Here is an 18,694-nt window from a genome sequence, read left to right on the forward strand (position 1 = left end):
AAGTTGGGATTTTTCCAAAATAATTAAAAGTTGGTATTATTCAAACCCAAAATTTGAATTATTAAAACCAAATTTTCCCCCATATAAAGACTATTAAAAAATATTCAAATAAGTGTATAAAAGAGCTTTAATAACTACACCCTCTGTCCTAGTTTACTTGCAACATTTTGACTGGACACACTTGTCGATGCACATGTCTGACCGTTAATATCTTATATTATTTTTTACGGGAAACCAAGAAAATTTATTAAGAAGAAGGAAGGCTAAAATCAGCCAATACAAGATCATGTATCTCAATAGGATACTTTTCTAACCATACTCTAAGAGAATTAAAATTGTAACTAAGCTTGGCTAAACTATGAGCTACCCGATTTACATCTCTCTTCACAAAGGCAAAGGTGCAGGATTGGCAGGAGCTAGCAAGCAGAAGAATGTCTTTGATTATCAAGCCGAAAGTCATCTAATTCACTTGCCTATTTTGCAAACTATGATACTACTTAAGGTTGTCAGTTTCTAGACACACCTTAAAAAAAAACCCGACTCCATAGTAATCACTAAAGAGTGCCTATGTAGGGAATATTTCAAGCATCCCACACTCGAGCCCCACTTTGATCATACACTTAAGCATGTTGGCGTCCAAAGGGAAGGAAGCTAGAGTACAAGAGTCGCCAACAAGTTTTAGGAACTTGTAAACCATTCACAAGGTGAAGGTTATACCCCTAAACGATCCAGGAGATCGTTAACTCCAATAGGTCTAGAATCATGACTGGAAGTTCGGGGATGAAGGTACAAATCCAACCTAAAAGAGATTGAACCTGCCCTAAAAATAGACCTCTACTTTATTCTTCTCGTATTCATGTGCGCTTTCTGACTAACATGCAATCAATAGGTTAACCCTAAACCTGTTTAACCTATGTTGGTTGAACATTGATGCACAAGCAAAACTATTATTGGCGATCACTTGAATTATAATCATATTAATCTAAACAAGATTATTAATTATCTTATTAAGCGTGATTACAAGTACAACAACAACAACAACAACAACAACAACAACAACAACAACAACAACAACAACAACAACAACAACAACAACAACAACAACAACAACAACAACAACCACAACAACAACAACAACAACAACAACAACAACAACAACACAACAACCACAACAACAACAACAACAACATCAACAACAACAACAACAATAATAATAACAATCATCATCATAATGAACCTGTTAATAAAGCATAATAATAATAGCAAGACCCTAGGCATGATACTAACAAGATTAATAACAAACCCTAGCATGTCAGTAAACAATAAAGATCCATTAGCCCTGTAGACACCCATTTGTGTCTCCCCAAAACCAAATCCGGTGATGAGTACCTTTCACATCGAATCATAATCGAATGAAGTGAAAGTGTGGAAAGTTTAGTGTTGCGGATAGTTTTAATTTCTTTTCTCTTCTCTCTGTTTTTGAAAACCTATTTTAAGAAAACAGACAGTCCAGTTAGGTTAGTCCATGATATGGGTCCAATAGTAGTGTAGTTGGATAGGGTTTGAAAAGAGCTTTCCAACGATATATTATAAGCCCAATTCCGATGAATATTGAGGAAGTTATGGCCAAATTACCGAACTAGGCCCGGTTTGAGCCTTATATGTGGCCCAATGATCTAGAGGAGGGCCTAATATAGATTTATCATTCCTAATTCAATCTGCATTGATAAATTGACTTTTGTTGACTATTAGTGTTTTTATCAGAATAAAAGAACGTTTTTGAGGAAAATACGATTTTATTCTCCCGTACGGTCAATTTCTATCTGATTCTAGAAAACGCGTCAAAATCTTATTCAACGCCAAACGCCAGCATTAGCGCCTGGCGCTAATGTCAGTGTTTGGCGCTAACCTGGTTTTACGCGTCAGAACTCTGTTTTGATTTTTTGTCTTTTTAGTTGATTTTCTCTATAAATAGCCTTCTAAAAACTCCGTTTTCATTCACCAACTCTCATCAAGATTTTCTTGATTACTCTCTCTCTCTTTTCTAAACTAGCCTTCTCTCAAATACAAAATTCCGCATTCATTAGACTTAGATACACCTAGCCATATTCGAAGTAGCCTTCGCCCTAGACGTGAAAGGTTTAATTTATGAGGGTTTGGTCCCCAATCTCTCTTTCAATTATTATTATTTAATTGTTTGATTTTACATTTTCCTTGAAGTTACTAACGTGTGTATTTTGTTATCAGAAAGAGGTACGAGTCATCCAAGTAAGTACTTTAGTGATTTTTATTGATATTATGATGTACAAATCATGCTTAAATTGTTATTTTGATTCCTAGTGTCATGTCTAGGGTAAGTTTAATATTAAGTATGATTAAAAGTATGATGCTTCCTATGTTCTTCCTAATATTTATGGTTGCTAGTATCATGTTAGGGTTAAAGCTATGATTTTTATTGCTTAGTGCACTAGTAGAAAAAAAGCATTAGGCACCCCCCATATGGCACCGGTTCAGGCTAAACCGGTGCCCAAAACCGGCCCAGAAATGGGCGGGATTTTAGAAGAAGAGAAAAGGCACCGGTTTGGCCTGAACCGGTGCCTAAAATTTAAAAGGCACCGGTTTGAACCGGTGCCAATTGAACCGGATCCAATTCAAAAAAAAAAAACGCGGACTACCTTCTTCTCCTTCCTCTCTTTCTCTTTCTCTTTCATTCCTTCTTCATTCCTTACTGTTTCATTAGAGCTGGGTTTTGAAAAACGGCGGCCTTCAATCCTTCCTCTCTCTCCCTCCACCACAACCGTCACCTTCACCGGCGCCCACCAGGGGTTTCGAAAACCGGCCGCCTTCAATCCTTCTCCAGCCACCAACATTCTCCCCCTGCCCTTAATTCTCGAATTGAAACACCGCCGTTGTACGAGTTGAAACACCACCAGCACTGTACAAATTGAAACACCGCCGTTGTACGAGTTGTCGAAAACCAGCGTTGTTCGAAAACCAGCACCTTAATTCTCCCCTGCCCTTGTCTTTTCCCTTCCCTGCCCTTCTCTGTCTTTCACCGCCCTCCAGCCACCAGCATTGTTCGAATTGAGCAGCAGCGCACCGCCTCCACTTCCGCGTTGTTCCCTCCACCAGCGCGCACCGCCTCCACCTCCGCGCTACCTCCACTAGTCGCACCACCGCTGCTACCTCCACCACCGCCTAAGGTATATATATAATTTTTTTTATTTTTGCATTGGTTGTTTATTTAGAAATTTTGAATACATATTATACATTAGAGTAATTTTGTATGTTTAGAGTAATTTTGAATACATATTATAGATTAGAGTAATTTTGCATTACCTTGTTCCTTAGTTGAAAAATTTATAAGTTTTAATGGGTTATTTTGAGGTTGATTTAATGAGTAATTATGAATATAATAGAGATTAGTAAGAATGTTACTTAAATAGTTGAGTTTTTGTATGTTTTAATGTGTAATTTTAGGTTGTTTTAATGGGTAATTGTGAATATATTAAAGAATTAGTGACCTTGCTACTAATTAGTTGTGAATAAATTAGAAAATTGTGAATAAATTAGAGAATTGTGATTACGTTAGAGATTTGTGAATAATTTAGAGAATTGTGATTAAATTAGAGAATTGTGCATAAATTAGAGAAATAAATAGTGATATTGCCACCTAATTAGTTGTGAATAAATTAGAGATTTGTGAATACATTAGAGAATTGTGAATATATTAATTAGATAATTAATGACGTTGCTAATTTTTGTTTTTTTAATATATAGATTCATATGTGAATTGAAGCACGAGTTTAATTAGCTTGAGGACTACATATTGAGCTCAAGTGGGTAGTTGCATTGCTATATTGGTATGACTTATAAACTTTACTTAGCTATATTTCTTTCTATTTATCCATTTAATAAAAGTTTATTCATGAAATTGCAACTTGTGTATTGTTTAATTGCAAATAAATACAACAATATGTAGAATACTTGCATCATCATATGCCTAGATACCCGTTCAAGGCTTTCTCATTAGGAGAAAGTCTTGAATAGTCCCTTGTTGGGACTGTTCTTGAATGTGTACTCTCACTTAGGTGGTGAATGTATGTTTTCTTTTCGATTTTAAGGAACATCTCGGCTTACCATTTCCTCACTATGTTCTCTGGGTACATATGTGGGTAATTAATTATCTACATCGTGTACTTGGAGAACTAGGGGGAAATGCTGCCGGATTTTCCTTAAAATTGGAAAGTTGACATACATTCACTAGTGAGAGTAGACATTCAAGGATGGGTTAGGTTGGAGTGATAAGGACCCTTTGGAAACATGCATTTTTTCACTATATGAATGGTATATTCACGTTTTGTACTTGAATTTGATTTACATAAAATATGTAGCACTTACACATTATAATTATATGGTGCTATATATATGTTTAGAGACAATTTACTAAATGGAGAAGGATCGTGGTTGGATGTATGGTAGACGCGATACATTGGAATTTTGGAATGGGGTTCAAGAGTTTTGCGAGAGGGCTTTAGCTTATCAACGCACACTGGGAGGCAAAGACCTTTATTGTCCTTGTGTTGATTGTAATTGTGTGAATGTGGTCGATAGTGTTGAAATCATTAGAGATCATGTATTATGTCGTGGGTTTAGGCAATTTTACCATGTGTGGATTTGGCACGGAGAAAGTGGAGAGTACAGTGGGGATCTTGATCGGAATGATGTGCGTGTTAGAAGCACTGAGATTCATGTGGACGAGGAATACGAGAATGATGAGTATATTGTTGATAATGGTGAGGATGGAGCCGATGAAGATCAGGCGGATGAGGTCGAGGATGAACAAGTGGATGAGATGTTGCAAGGTGTTGAAGGTGAAGTGTTTGAATTATTATCGGAGGCTTCCAAAAAGCCTTTGTATCCCGGGTGCAAAAAATACTCCAAACTATCGGCCGTGCTAACACTTTTCAACATTAAGTCGAAGCATGGGTAGACGGACATCAGTTTTACTTCTTTGTTGACCGCATTAAGTGATATGTTGCCTGATGGGAATGAAATTCCTAAGTCTTTTTATTACGCAAAGAAGCTCATGTGTCCCTTTGGTTTGGAGTATAAGAAGATACATGCATGTCCTAATGACTGTATTTTGTATCGAAATGAGTATGAAAAACTGCAGGAGTGTCCACGATGCAAGCGGTCGCGGTACAAGCGCATGAGTTGCAATCCTGGCACGGAGGGACCTCCTGCTAAGGTGTTGTGGTATCTTCTCATTATTCCAAGGTTTAAGCGTCTGTTCTCAATACCAAAAGACGCTAAAAACTTGAGGTGGCATGCAGAGGGAAGAAAGAAAAACAGAATGCTGAAGCATCCAGCTGACTCTCCACAGTGGAAGAACATTGATTTGAAGTTTGAGGAATTTGGTAATGAAGTCAGAAATTTAAGGCTTGGGTTGTGCACGGACGGGATGAATCCATTTGGCACTCTTAGTACCCAACACAGCACATGGCCGGTACTTTTAGTGATTTATAATTTGCCTCCTTGGCTGTGCATGAAACGTAAGTATGTAATGCTTTCATTGCTAATAACTGGTCCTAAGCAACCTGGAAACGACATAGATGTTTACCTTGCGCCGCTTATTGACGACTTGAGAAAGATGTGGGACGAAGGGGTTTCCGTTTTCGATGCTCATCAGAACGAGATGTTCACATTGCGTGCAGCCCTTATGTGGACCATGAATGACTTCCCTGCATATGGCAACTTGTGTGGGTACAAGGTCAAAGGGAAAAAAGCATGCCCCATATGTATTGATGACACATCAAGCGTATACCTGACTCATTCTCACAAAGATGTGTACCTACGGACTCGAAGGTTCCTTAGGCGTGATCACCCGTACCGTAGGCAGAAAAAGGCTTTCGATGGAACCGTGGAAGAGGATACTGCGCCTAGACCATTGACTGGTGCTGAGATTAGTGCTCGGGTGAAAGGGATACAAACGGTGTTTGGAAAATCAGAAAAAACTGTGGTCTCAGCTGCTCTGTTTAAGAAAGAATCAATCTTTTGGAAGCTGCCGTACTGGAGAGAACATGACGTTAGGCATTGTCTTGATGTGATGCATATAGAGAAGAATGTGTGTGATGCTCTTTTGGGGACGCTTATGAATATCCCAGGCAAAACAAAGGACGGAATGGGTGCACGGTTAGATTTACAAGAGATGGGGATTCGTCCAGAATTGTGGCCTCAAGAAAAGGTCAGAAAGGGAAAGGAGCCGAGAATAGAAGATGAAAGTGTTTCGAAAAAAGGGAAGGAGAAGAGCAAGGGAAAGGGAAAGGCCAAAGATGCGTCAAAGAAGAAAGTTAAGGGTAAAGGGAAGGATGAAAAGAATTATTTACCCCCGGCTTGCTATACATTGTCAAGGATAGAGAAGCGTATGTTTTGTGCATGTTTGTACGGCATTAAGGTTCCATCAGGGTACTCATCTAACATGAAAAGATTTGTAACCTTAAATGGAGAATTGAAGCTGACAAGTATGAAATCCCATGATTGTCACATTATGATGCAAGTATTCCTACCGATTGCAATCCGTGGTATTCTACCGAAATACGTGAGGGAAACGATTACAAGCCTTTGTTCGTTTTTCAATACAATTTGTAGCAAAGTTCTTGATCCTTGTACACTAGATGCTTTGCAAGTTGATGTGGTTGTGACTTTGTGCAAATTTGAGATGTATTTCCCACCCTCATTTTTTGACATAATGGTTCATCTGGTTCTTCATTTGGTGCGTGAGATTAAGTTTTGACCCGAAATGGCTACTCACTTGGCTATTTTCTTCATGTCTCAACTTATAAACTCCTTGCATCTCAAAACAACTCATAATCACATATTTATAAGTGTTTGTAATTTGAAATTACATAAAAATCGCCAAGTTCTAAGTTTTTGGGTCCAATTCATCAAAAATAGCCATTTTGACCCGAAAAGGCTACTCACTTGGCTATTTTCTTCATGTCTCAACTTATAAACTCCTTGCATCTCAAAACAACTCATAATCACATATTTATAAGTGTTTGTCATTTGAAATTACATAAAAATCGCCAAGTTCTAAGTTTTTGGGTCAAATTCAACAAAAATAGCCATTTTGACCCGAAATGGCTACTTACTTGCCTATTTTCTTCATTTCTCAACTTATAAACTCCTTGCATCTCAAAACAACTCATAATCACATATTTATAAGTGTTTGTCATTTGAAATTACATAAAAATCGCCAAGTTCTAAGTTTTTGGGTCAAATTCATCAAAAATAGCCATTTTGACCCGAAAAGGCTACTCACATGACTATTTTCTTCATTTCTCAACTTATAAACTCCTTGCATCTCAAAACAACTCATAATCACATATTTATAAGTGTTTGTCATTTGAAATTACATAAAAATCGCCAAGTTCTAAGTTTTTGGGTCAAATTCATCAAAAATAGCCATTTTGACCCGAAATGGCTACTTACTTGCCTATTTTCTTCATGTCTCAACTTATAAACTCCTTGCATCTCAAAACAACTCATAATCACATATTTATAAGTGTTTGTCATTTGAAATTACATAAAAATCGCCAAGTTCTAAGTTTTTGGGTCAAATTCATCAAAAATAGCCATTTTGACCCGAAATGGCTACTTACTTGCCTATTTTCTTCATTTCTCAACTTATAAACTCCTTGCATCTCAAAACAACTCATAATCACATATTTATAAGTGTTTGTAATTTGAAATTACATAAAAATCGCCAAGTTCTAAGTTTTTGGGTCCAATTCATCAAAAATAGCCATTTTGACCCGAAAAGGCTACTCACATGGCTATTATAAGTGATTGTGAGTTGAAACTTATTATTTCTCAAACTATTTCAGATTTCCAATGGAAGCAAAACTTCAAAGAGAAAGAGGGTGGAGAAGCATAAAAGAATTGATCAACCTAAGAAGAAGCTAAGTGAACAACAGTCCAAGAGTTCACAAGCGTTGAAGTTGCACTCTTCGAAAGGTTCACCCATGCCACCTACTCCACTTGTTGAAGACATTGTTCTTCAATCGCTCTCTACTGACATGACCTTTCTTCACAACCGTGCTTGTCATTTGGTCGATCCCATGGAAGTTGCACTTCCTAAGGCAATGTTCCACTATGATGAGGATGCAATTGCATGGATCAACAAAGAAGATGTGAAGGAATTTCTACGTGGTGCAAAGCTTAACATTTCCCTCATTCAAACATTCATGAGGTACTTCAATGCCCACATAATCTATACTTTTTTCAAGTTATTCAAATTGATGGTGATTATCCTACATCTGATAAATTAATCAATGTTCATGCACGCAGAGCACTACAGGAGCACTTAACTGACACTGATTCTCCTTGTAAAGTTGGGTGGTTATGCCCCGAGCAGTTATCCACTACTAAAATCATAGGCAACCCCCATGATGTGTTGTACTATGTTGAACAGAGTATAAGGGAATCAACGCGTGCGGGAGACAAGTTCATATTCGCCCCATGTTATAGAGAGTAAGTCTAACCATGTCAAATTCAATCGATTTGGCCTCATTATATGTTGACTCCTAAATATTAATTACCTTGTCTATTGTGAACTTATGTAGGGAGCATTGGAGCCTCATGGTGATTTGTAATTCCACTAACACAATTTATCACCTTGATTCAGCTCGATCATCGGAGAAGTGGCTCGTGAAGTCTATATTGCAAAAGTAAATATATATAGCAACCTATAGTGATGATTATTGCTAATAATAACTAATTTAGTAATCATACGACTAATCAAATTTGATTGTATTTTTTTATACTACAATGTTATGAAGAAGCTACATTGTCGTGCTCCAAAGGGTCCAACATGGAAGACACCGTTGGTAATTTACATGATATTATTGTGATTATCTTGAAAATCTATGGTAGTAAATATTTGCTCATTTCCTTTGCATGTTTCACTGATGTGATTTGTTTGTCATATGCTAGTGCGCACAACAAGAGAATGGACTTGATTGTGCTTTGTATGTGATGAGATTCATGCTTGACATTGTGACTCATTGTACGGACACTCAACAGCTTGATGAGGTAAGTCCTAAAACTTCTTGAAATGCTATATTGATGTGATTTCTAGCCTTAAACACCTAATATTATCTAACAATGACATGTTATGAGAAACAAAAAGGCTATTTCACAAGAAAGGTAGAAAATGGGTTGAATAGAAGTCATATGGGCCATATTAGGGCTATTTTGTGTTAATATGCTCTTTTGATGTGATTTCTTTCCTTATACACCTATAACTAGATAATATTGACATGTTATGAGATAAATAAAGTTCATTTAATCAGAAATGTAGGAAATGGGCAAAGTAAGGTCATATAGGCCATATTCGGGCCATTTTGAGTAAAAAGCGTCGTAAACCTTAATAAAATGCTCTCCTATACAATTTTAGGGCTTACACACATACAACTATCCAATATTGACATGTTATGAGAAAGAAATAGTTCATTTGATAAGTAATGTAGAAAATGGGCTACATAGAAGTCATATAAGCCCTATTTGGGCCATGTTGAGTAAAATGCGTTGTTAAACTTCTTAAAATGCTATATTGATGTGATTTCTAGCCTTAGACACCTAATATTATCCAACAATGACATGTTATGAGAAATAAAAAGGCTATTTCACAAGAAAGGTAGAAAATGGGTTGAATAGAAGTCATATGGGCCATATTAGGGCCATTTTGTGTTAATATGCTCTTTTGATGTGATTTCTTTCCTTATACACCTATAACTAGATAATATTGACATGTTATGAGATAAATAAAGTTCATTTAATAAGAAATGTAGGAAATGGGCAAAGTAAGGTCATATAGGCCATATTCGGGCCATTTTGAGTAAAAAGCGTCATAAACCTTAACAAAATGCTCTCCTATACAATTTTAGGGCTTACACACATACGACTACCCAACATTGACATGTTATGAGAAAGAAATAGTTCATTTGATAAGTAATGTAGTAAATGGGCTATATAGAAGTCGTATAGGTAATATTTGATAAAAATACATATTTTTTGCCTAATTAATTATTTTTTAAATAATGTTTTTGTATTTCAAGTTTTGCAAGGTCCAAAAGGATGGTCCGTTGACAATCAAGGAGCTTAATGAAGTTCGTGACATGTTGGCGTCTTTCATCACCTTCAACATGTAAATGACATGCATTGTAATTGTAAATTATTTATGTTAACTTTTGAACTATATATAACTTATTATTCATTATATATGTGTACTAACTATTATTTGTATATGTAATCAACTTCTTTTTTTTTGTATTGCGTTTGGGAATATTTATATCTATATATATATATAATTGAATTCTTGTATCTAATATTATTTTTGTATATAATAATTAATAATATTATTATTAGTTATTATAATAATAAAATTATTAATTATTATATTTAATATAATTGCTGGAATTATAGGTTATTATTATTGCAGGTTTTTTTTTAAAAATATTATTGCACGATGGAAAAAAAAAAAACGAAAAAAAAAAATTATACAAAAGGCACCGGTTAGGCAGGAACCGGTGCCTAAACTATCTACCACCCAAAAAAAAATGGCGGGAGAGCAGTATTAGGCACCGGTTAACCGGTGCCTACTCTACCCTATGGCACCGGTTAACCGGTGCCTATTAAACCCTATGGCACCGGTTTTGAACCGGTGCCAAAAAGTAGGTTTTTGGCACCCCTCAAATAGGCAGCGGTTCAAACCGGTGCCTTAGACCGGGTTTGAACCGCTGCCTAATGCGTTTTTTCTACTAGTGGTGACATGCTAGGGTTTGTTATAATATTGTTAGTATCATTCCTAGGATCTTGCTATGATTATGCTTTAACGTGATCATGATTATTTTTATAATTGTTATAATTATAATAATTATTATTATTATGTTGCTTGATGATTTTTATTTTTCTTGCTTGATCACACTTTTTATGCATGTTTAAAGGGAATTGGTACTTGTAATCACGCTTATATAAGATAATTAATAATCTTGTTTAGGGTTAATGTGATTATAATTCAAGTGATCACCAATAGTAGTTTTATTTGTGCATTAATGTTCAACCAACATAGATAAACAGGTTTAGGGTTAATCCTATTGATTGCATGTTAGTCGGAAAGCGCACATGAATACGATCAGAATAAAGTAGAGGCCTATTATTAGGGCAGGTTCAATCTCTCTTAGGTTGGATTTGTACCTTCATCCCCGAACTACCAGTTATGGTTCCAGACCTATTGGAGTTGACGATCTCTTGGATCGTTAAGGGGTGTAACCTTCACCCTGTGAACGGTTTACAAGTTCCTAAAAAACTTGTTGGCGACTCTTTTGCTCTATCTTCTTTCCCTTTGGACGTCACCGTACTTTAGTGTATGATCACAGTGGGGTTCAAGTTTGGGGTAAAGCTTGAAATATTCCCTACAGTTTTTGGCGATTCCACTGGGGAGGATTTCTATTTTAAATCCTGAAATTTATTTCGGTAATGATTTAGAATGAGTGGATGAGACTCGAAACGTTCTAAGTATTTCATGTGCATAATTTTGATTAACATTATTGTCATATACATAAAAAAGATCTCATTGGAAAGACCATCCGTAATGAGTTAAAACATAGGATTTTTACACGTAGGAAATTTGAGGAATATCTTTCACAATTAGGACCGAAATAACACTGCGCGAAACTGGAAAATTTTATCGAGCACAGAAAGCTGCTGAGGCATGTAGGAATTAGCTTCAGCGAACAAAGATTAGCGCCAGAATTTTGACTGTAGCGCCAGACGACAGCTCTGTCGCCAGGCGCTACAGCTAAAAACCGGCGCCAATCTCTGTTTGCTGCGCAAAATTCTTTCAATACCGAGCCAGAAATATGCGTTCTAATTTCGACCAGTTTTTAGCATTGTTTGCTCGATCCTACTTCCTGATTGAGTTTTTCTCACTTTTCTGAAACCCATATGTGTTCTACATATGGACATAACCCCCTTGGAATTCATGCTCCATCTACCTGATTGAACGCTCTGAGAAACAAAGGGTACATCCGAGAATGTTGAATTCACCAAACCATGGAAGCGAGTTTTTTACCAAACCATGGAAGCGAGTTTTTTCTAAAACTCGCGGTGTCCCATCCGCTCGCACCAACCCTTCACGGTTAGGCTTCTGCGCGGTGCATCCGGACAATTAACCATGGACCCTCTATTGACTAACCCATATCCCGAACTTTAGAGAACTAGAGCCATGGTTAGGTTGCAAACTCATTGCATCATATTGTGCCTACTTGACTAATTGTGCATTATTGTTGTGCATACTCTATGTGTTTTTCCTAACTGTTTGTTTGACTTGTGCTAAGATTTAATAAATTAATGACTAAAACAACTTTGCCTAATTAATTAATTAATTAATTAATTTGAGTAAAATAAAGTCTAATATTTTAACCAGAATTGACCTAGTACGACTTTAGGCAAACCCCTGTTGATTAATAATACCAAAAACAATCTCAGATCGAAGCTCCAGCAATGGCGCCAAAGTTTGAACTTTAGCGCCACTTTGTGGAGTATGGCGCCTGGCAACAGCTCTGTCGTCTGGCGCTACACTGCAAAGAGAGGCGCTAGTTCTGTCGTTTTGATGACAGTTCGGATTATTGATCGAGTCATCACTTTGTTAATAATACCTTTTTAAGTCATTAATTGAGTCTAGGCACCAAATCCCATGGTCTTACACAAAAAGTCCAAGCATGTCACTTACACTCAACGCACACACCAATACACATACTTTGACCATGTCTAAGAAAGTCTTGTATGCGCGTTTTTTTCGTCATTTTTTTAGGGGGGTAAGTCGGATATTAATCCTCCAATTTAAAAACCATATTTGGTTCCTAAAATATATACATTATTTTTGCACCTATTTTTTTTACTTTTCCTTTTTAAAACCGTAAAGTCAAGGTTGATTTGAGTCAAGTAATTAAAACACAAAAATGATTTAAATTACAGCGCGTGGTCAAGAAAGGAAGGGCGGTTAATCAAAGACAACCTTTTCGTACAAGTCCAACTTTTCGACAAACCCATTGCTCGTAAGAGGAAAGCTAGGACAGTAATGGCAACACAAGAAGAAGTCAATGAGCTCAGGAACCAACTGGTTACCGTGACTGAGGCATTAAAGCTCCTAACCCTTGAGATCGATGATCCCATGAAACAACAACAGATGGACCTCATGCAATATAGTCTAAGCAAGCTATCTAGCGACTACAAGTTTCAAGGGATTAGTCCACAAGGGGTCTCGGTGGACAAAGTTCTTCTTCCGCAGAAGTTCAATGCCAACGACATCCCGAAATTCAAAGCAATCGATAACCCTTATTTTCATTTAAGAGCCTTTGAAACAATAATGAATATTAAGGATATCGACAAGAAGGTGTTCCCCTCTCTGTTCTCACTATATCTCGAAACCGTTTGCCAGCAATGGTTCTTTTCTCTTGATAAAGAAAAAACCTCCACCTGGGAGTTCATAGCAAACGCTTTCGTTGATAGGTACAAATGCAACATTCAAGTTGAGACTGACCATAGGGAGCTTGAAATTCTCAAGCAGAAAGAGAACAAAGGCTTCACCTCCTTCTTTAACAAATGGAGAGAAACCTCGGCTAAGATGATTGAGGTGCCGAGTGAAAGAGATTCTATAAGGTTGTTCATCAAAAACCTTCAAGAAAAATACTCCAAGCATCTCAAGTATCAAAATAATATCCATACCTTCAAGGCCGTCTACGACATTGGAATCAATATTGAAGACGACCTGGCTAAGTTGAAAGCGGCCAACAATAACTCTAACAGTGGCTGGAAAGGCAAGAAGAACGAAAATCCTTCTTCTTCCAAAACCTCCAACTCAAACAATGTTATCACTTTTAACCTAGGTGAAGTCCTTGCTATGAATAATCAAGGACAAAAGAAACCATTTAGGAGAACTTTACTCCTATTGGCATGAGTTATGACACCGCATTTGATCGATTAAATGCAAAAGGTCTCATAACTCCTATTGGACCGTTTGGGACCCACCAGTTGAAAAGAGGTCGGCTAACTGGAACCCCAATGCACATTGCAAGTATCGCCAAGGTAGGGACCATCTCACCAAGAACTGTTGGAAGCTTAAAGAAGCCATCCAAGACTTAATCGATAACAACAAGCTGCCATTGCCCCCTGCTAGTAAGAAGCCAAGTATTGATAATGAGCCTCTCGCTCATTCCTTGGCTATCTCTGATGAGGAAAACGAGGTTGACCCCTCGTCTCTCATCAAACCTGTTAAAGAAATCCATGCCATCGAAGAAGAGGAGGAGATCTTTTTCGACGCCATGGATAACCTTCCAGAACTAGTAAGTAAAGAGGACATACAGTCGCTCACACTGTCTATGATGGAAGGATCGCACTTGCTACGTGAAACTCTCAAGGATATAAAGGAACTTCAGGAGAAATATGACGAGGTTCCACTCCCGAAAAGTGAACCTAAGAGAGAAATCACACCCATGGGAACGACTTACGAGGTGACACGTTTTCCTTTACAAGTCACCAAAAAACCCAAGAAGAGTAATAGACTCTACACTCTAATTGGGATCCCATATATACAAATGTTCGAAATGCTCTCAGAGAGTGGTGAGATCAAACCTCTCGAACCGAGACCATTCGAACCGTTGAAAAGGACAGATAGATATTACTGTCAGTATCATCAATCAGGAGGTCACACTATCGAAAACTGTTTTAAATTCAAGGATTTAATTCAGAAAATGATTGATGAAAAGAAACTAGTCCAAGTTCCACAAGAAAAGGATGCAAGTATTAATGGAGTTTAGGACATCGACGAAGAAGACGTCTACTTAAAAAACATGGTAGGACCTACACCTTCAATGTCATACGCCATGGATAAATTTTGGGTTGAAGAAGATTCATTAATAGACGTCGTCACAAGATCCGGGAGAATGCAACCTCCCGTTTCAACACAACCTATGCCAACCACACAGCAAGTTCCCATGCCTATCATTGAAGATAACGACATCGTCAAACAATTCAAGAAGACAAAAGTTGCAATGAACGTATGGAAACTTCTGGCAACATCCCGAGAGCATAGGTTGGCTGTAATGAATGCCTTGGACAAAATAGGGATAGATTCTGACACCACTCCGGAGGGGTTGGCTAACTTCCTCACGAGTGATCTACCTAGTCCCATTAATTTGATCACCTTTTCTGACAAGGATTTACCCCCAGAAGGTGACAAACACTATAAAGCATTAAACCTCACAGTATTTTGCAAGAGAATGAACGTCCCTATGACTCTTGTAGACAATGGATCAGCCATTAACGTCTGTCCACTTAGAACTGCGAGGATGTTAGGCATAAGGGATGAGGACCTAACCCCGTCAACACTAGGAATAAGAGCCTACGACAACACTTGTCGTCAAGCTCTTGGTAAAATTACCATGAATGTAACGGCGGGAGCAATAGAACATGCTACTACTTTCCAAGTAGTAGATATCAAGGCTTCATTCAATTTATTGTTGGGACGCCCTTGGCTTCATGACCTAAAGACCGTCCCCTCATCTCTCCACCAACAAGTAAAATCCATAGTTGGTGGAATTCCTATCACCATCGATGCTTCACCTATGAGAATCAAGTCTATAGAAAATCCAATAATTAACGTGGAGCACGATGAGGATGATGAAGATTTATGGGGCTTTAACGAAGAGGTCTCCTTAATCCAGGAGGATGAAAGGACCCCTCTCTACCACGACCCCCATTCTAACATGATCGTGAATGCTATTCTGAAGAAACAAGGACATTTTCCTGGGATGACCCTAGGAAAGAAAAAGGGAATAGCAAAACCGTTGGAGTCACCTGGCCTCCCTAAATTAGATACTTTCGGACTTGGTTTCGATCCGACTCGGAAAGATCTTAAGCGAGCCCAGGAAAAATCAAAGGCACGTAGGGACGCTCGCATCCAAAAGAAAGCAATCCTAATGGATCAGTACCCTCTCACCCTTAATGGTCAATTCATAAAAGAAGGAGAGGACTATCCATGCCACGAATTTCCAAAACCATTTGTCGTAAACGGCATAAGGCAACCGGGATTTGAAATTTTCTTGGATTGCTATTTCACAGATGAAATCCCAACCCCTGTCCATAGGGAGAAAGCACCCCCATGCTTTGACTTTAATGTCATGGGATTATTATTTGGGCGAGAAAAGGATGAGCCGACATACAAAGAGGATCACTCCTCGCTCATTCAAACAGTCCTACAAAGCGAAATTTTCAATCCCTCTAAGCTAATTACTCCAGCAGAAGGATCACTACAAGGGTGGCGCAAGACCGTCAAGGTGAGTACTCCAAGTGGAAGAAAAATATCCATCACGACGGGGCAAGGACCGATGTTCGAAGAGTCGTCTGAGTTAGAGTCTCTCCCTATAGAGTCATCTAGGTCTTTAGTAGTAGCACCTTCCCCTTCTATCTCTTCTCCTAGAATAGTTAGTGATCAAGTCCCTGAGGACATATCACTCTTTGATGTAATGATCTCAGAGTATAATGATATAATTTCTTCTCCTTACTTCTTGTGTTCTTCTTTAACCCAAGACGACGAGCATTGCTTAATTAACAATGAAAAAGATAAAGAAATTATTAAAGAAATGGAAACACTTGAAAAGAAAACACCGATAATTGAAGAAACTAAGACGGTTGATATCTCAAATGATTCAACCAATAAAAGAGAAGATAAAATCGGACTAACACTTAATGAACAAGAAAGAACCGATTTAATTAACTTACTTAAAGAATTCATTGATGTTTTCGCTTGGTCATATGAAGATATTCTAGGCATTAATAGAGAAATAGCTCAACACACTATACCACTAATTCCGGGAATGAAACCTGTAAAACAAAAGTTGTCGAATGAAACCCGACGTAGCACTTAAAATAAAAGAAGAGGTCCAAAAACAAATAACTGCAGGTTTCATCAAGGTATCTAAATACCCCGAATGGGTCGCCAACGTCGTCCTTGTTCCACAAAAAGACGGAAGGGTAAGAATGTGTGTCGACTATCGAGATCTAAATAAGGCAAGTTCTAAGGACGACTTCCCTTTACCACACATCGATATTCTGGTGGATAACACGGCAAATCACACACTTCTCTCATTCATGGACGGATGTGCAGGTTATAATCAGATTCTCATGGCAGAATAAGACATGGAGAAAACAACCTTCATAAGACCATGGGGCACTTATTGCTACAGGGTAATGCCATTCGGGTTGAAAAACGCGGGTGCCACTTACCAACGTACACCGACTGCCTTACTCCATGACATGATGCACAAAGAAGTCGAAGTGTATGTGGACGACATGATTGTAAAATCAAAAGACCGCCCAGGCCATTAAGTAGCCTTAAGAAAATTTTTCGAAAGGCTAAGAAAATACAATATGAGGTTGAACCCATCTAAGTGTGCCTCTAGAGTCACCTCGGGCAAGCTTTTGGGTTATGTCATAAGCTCTAGAGGAATAGAGATAGACCCAACCAAAATCAAAGCAATCATGTCAATGCCACCGCCCAAAACCGAGAAGCAAATTCGAGGATTTATTGGCTGGTTGCAATACATAAGTAGGTTCATATCAAAATTGACGACGATATGTGAACCAATCTTCAAAAAGCTTAAGAAGAATGTACCAGTAATATGGGATGACAAGTGTCAAAAAGCCTTTGAAAAGATCAAAGCCTATCTCGCAAATCCTCCCGTATTAGCACCAGCACTTCCCGGAATACCTCTTAAGTTGTACTTAACAGTTACCAAAGAGACAATGGGAGCTATGCTAGCACAAGAAGTAGAAGGCAAAGAAAACGCAATCTACTATCTAAGCAAGAAAATGCTCGAATATGAAGCACGTTATACGCCACTTGAGAAATTGTGCCTCGCCTTGGTGTGGGCCACAACCAAGTTAAGACATTACATGCTAGTGCATACCATCTTTGTAGTCTCCCGATTAGATCCACTTAAGTATCTATTCGAGAAATCTACACTTAATGGACGCATATCGAGATGGATAGTCAATTTAGCCCAGTTTGATGTAAGGTTTATGCCGCAAAAAGCTATCAAAGGATCTGTGGTGTCAGACTTTCTAGCAGACTTTCCAATAGAAGACTCGACGCCAATACAAGACAACGAATTTCCAGATGAAGACTTGATGGTCACTGAAGATGATACTTGGACCTTATACTTCGACGGAGCCTCAAATTAAAAAGGATGTGGCGTTGGAGTACTACTAGTATCACCTAAAGAAGAGCATGTTCCAATCTCCATAAAGCTTGATTTCGACGTTACCAACAACGCTGCTGAATACGAAGCATGCGTGGTAGGCCTTGAAACAGCTTTAGCATTGGGAGTAAAAAAGTTACGGATATTCGGGGACTCTTCATTAATCATCAATCAAATCTCCAAAAGGTGGAAAGTAAGGAGAGAAAGTCTAGCTCCTTACCAAACCTATCTGGAAACTTTTACTAATCAGTTAGAGAAGGTAGAATACACATATCTACCTAGGGAAGAAAATCAATATGCTGATGCCTTGGCAAGACTAGCCTCAATGGTTAGGATTCCTACGGAAATCGAGCAAATGCCTCTAACTATAG

Source organism: Chenopodium album, chromosome 6 (assembly GCF_948465745.1).
Source record: "Chenopodium album chromosome 6, dcCheAlbu1.1, whole genome shotgun sequence".
Classification (NCBI taxonomy): domain Eukaryota; kingdom Viridiplantae; phylum Streptophyta; class Magnoliopsida; order Caryophyllales; family Amaranthaceae; genus Chenopodium; species Chenopodium album.